Consider the following 3,398-nt stretch of genomic DNA (forward strand, 5'->3'; position numbering starts at 1 on the left):
CTGACGGATGCCGAGACTCGCTATCCTCTACTCGAGAAAGTTGCTTTCGCGGTAGTAGTAGCTGCTCGGAAGCTGAGGCCCTATTTTGATTGCCATCAGATAGTGGTCTTAACTGATCAGCCGTTGGAAAAAGTTCTCGGCAAGGTTGAAAAATCTGGTAGGCTAGCCAAGTGGGCTTTTGAGCTCACCGAATTCAGCATCAGCTACCGTCCGAGGGCTGCCATTAAGGCTCAAGCTCTAGCGGATTTCTTGGCCGAATGCTCATACCAAGAAGCGCTAGACAGTGAAAAGAAAGTCTGGACCGTGTTTACGGATGGGTCTTCCACCGAAAACGGTTCGGGGGCAGGAGTAGTGATAACTTCTCCTGAAGCCAAATCCTTTGAGTATGCACTAAAGTTTTCTTTTAAGGCCTCGAACAATGAAGCCGAGTATGAGGCAGCAATCGCCGGCCTAAAATTGTGCATCTCCTTGGAAGCCGATCATGTCTGCTTAAAAACAGACTCTCAGCTAGTTGCATATCAGATCAGTGGCAGCTACGAGGCCAAAGAGCCCTCCATGATAGCTTATCTTGCCAAGATCAAATCAGTCATTGCAGAGCTGAAAACTTTTGAGGTTCAGCTGATCCCAAGGGGTCAGAATACTCAAGCCGATGCACTCTCCAAACTTGCTAGTTCATCTTTTACCGAGCTGAACAGATCTGTATATGTAGAAGTGCGTCGAGAGAGAAGTGTCGACGAAGCACCTGAAGTGTGCTGCGCTGACCCAGAGCCTAGTTGGATGGACCCCATCCTAGCTTTCAAGCTTCGGGGAGAAACTCCTGAGGATAAAGCTTTGGCCTCCAAGATGAAGAGAACCAGTTCTAGGTTCATTGTCTTCAGGGGGGAACTTCTGAAAAAGTCCTTCTCAGCCCCATTGCTGAAATGCGTGGGACCAACAGATGCAGATTATATCCTACGGGAGATTCACCTCGGCATCTGTGGGAACCACATTGGGGGAAGAACCTTAGCCCACAAGGCGTTGAGGGCTAGATATTACTGGCCCACCATGATCGCAGATGCTAAGGAGCTGGTTCGGAAATGCGAAAAATGTCAAAAATACGCTCCAGTTATCCATCAGCCAGCAAGGGATCTTCAGCCGATCCTTAATCCACTCCCGTTTGCCCAATGAGGACTGGATATACTGGGACCATTTCCAGAGGCTGTGTACCAGAAAAAATGGCTGATAGTTGGTGTCGACTACTTCAGTAAATGGATCGAGGCCGAAGCAGCCTCGAACATTACAGAGCAAACTGTCAGAAAATTTATCTGGCAGAATATCATCACTCGCTTTGGCATCCCGAGAGTATTTGTCTTCGATCATGGGAGGCAATTTGATAACTTACCGCTGAAGCGGTATACAGATCAGTTCGGCATCAGACTGGCATATTCAGCGGTATGCCACCCGCAAAGTAACGGACAAGCCGAAGCTGCAAATAAACAGATCTTAAATGCCCTCAAGAAGAGGGTGGAAGATCAAATCCAAATGGCTAGAGGAGCTCCCTGGAACCCTTTGGTCCCTTCGGACAACTGAAAAAGAGGCAACGGGCCACTCACCTTTTGAACTGGTGTATGGTGCCGAAGCCGTCCTTCCAGTGGAAATTGGCTCTGAGAGCCTTCGAGTGCACCACTTCTCGGCTGAGAATGAGCGACTGATGAGGGAATCTCTTGATTTCCTCGACGAAGTAAGAGACTCAGCCCGAGATAGAATGGCCGCCTATAAGCAGAGAATCAGCAAATTTTATAACCGAAGGGTCCATGCAAGGCCTCTCAAAATTGGAGACCTTGTCCTTCGGAATGCTGCTGCAGTTCAGAAAGGCCGAATCCATGGGAAACTCTCAGCTGCATGGGAAGGACCTTGTGAAATTTATGATGAGCTTCAGCCAGGGACATACCGACTTCGGCAGTTGGATGGAACTGAGTTGAAAAATCACTGGAACGCTGATGTACTGAAAAAATACCATGTGTAAACCCTTCGGGGCAGAACAATCTTTGTAAGTACATTTTGAACTAATGAAAGGCCTAGGAGCCGCCATTTATATAAATGTTTGCAACTTTTTATCCTTTCAAAATTTTCTTTGTTCTATCTACTCTTTAAGGGTTTTTTATTCAGCCTCGTCTGAAACCTTCGCCTTCGGGTAACTGGGTTTCAGATTGCTGACAAAACTCGTCTTTTTAAAAGAACACAGGTCTTTCAGCTGAAGTCAAACTTCAGTAAGACTTGTTCTCCAAAGACATGAGTCCATGGACAATTCTGGGATATTGCCTTAACTGAGCCTTGTATCCCAGAGAGCCATTATCCGAAACATTGCCTTAAGTTGGCCCTGTGTTTCGGGTATCCATTTTTCAAAGATAGACAGAAAATCAAGGATAACAGCAACAGTTGAAAATTTTTATATCAGCCTCGTCTGAAACCTTCGCCTTCGGGTAACTGGGTTTCAGATTGCTGACAAAACTCGTCTTTTTAAAAGAACACAGGTCTTTCAGCTGAAGTCAAACTTCAGTAAGACTTGTTCTCCAAAGACATGAGTCCATGGACAATTCTGGGATATTGCCTTAACTGAGCCTTGTATCCCAGAAAGCCATTATCCGAAACATTGCCTTCAGTTGGCCCTGTGTTTCGGATATGCGTCTTTTTTAAAGAACACTGGTCTTTCAGCTGAAGTCAAACTTCAGTAAGACTTGTTCTCCAAAGACATTAGTCCATGGACAATTCTGGGATATTGCCTTAACTGAGCCTTGTATCCCAGAAAGCTAATATCCAAAGCATTGCCTTCAGTTGGCCCTGTGTTTCGGATATCCAACTTTCAGATGAAGTCAATCTTCAGTAAGACTTGTATCCCAGAAGCATTGCCTTCAGTTGGCCCTGTGTTTCGGATACCCATTTTGAAGAAGTGAAGAAATTGCTTATTCCGCTGAAGTCATACTTCAATTTCTGGGGGGCAAGAAGCACTCTCAGTGCAAGTATGTACGGCAGAATTGAAGAAACAGAAACAGTAAAGCATTCAAAAACAAAGCAACTGAAGAAAAGAGCATCAGATATATAATTCATGCTCAGAAATTGAGCTACAAGTTCAATTAAACTGTATCGGCAGCCGCCCACAAGCGGAAAATAACAGCTGCCGAAATACGTACATAAGCAAAAAAAAATAAACTGCTGTACGACAAGGCAAGCTGAAGCAAAAAACAAGGCAAAAAATTCAGAAAGCGGCAAGTCTAAAGTTAAGCACATGATGAACCGCAAGATTCTGAAGACGACTGCCCGAGTTCCTATGCTTCAGCCTGAGGATCAGACTGATCAGCGTTGAGCCCCATGGTGGCCTCAGCCCCAGCAGCAGAAGAAGCGGGCTTTGCACTCTGCCG

The sequence above is a fragment of the Chenopodium quinoa genome, unplaced genomic scaffold (genome assembly GCF_001683475.1).
Source record: "Chenopodium quinoa cultivar QQ74 unplaced genomic scaffold, ASM168347v1, whole genome shotgun sequence".
Taxonomy (NCBI): Eukaryota; Viridiplantae; Streptophyta; class Magnoliopsida; order Caryophyllales; family Amaranthaceae; genus Chenopodium; species Chenopodium quinoa.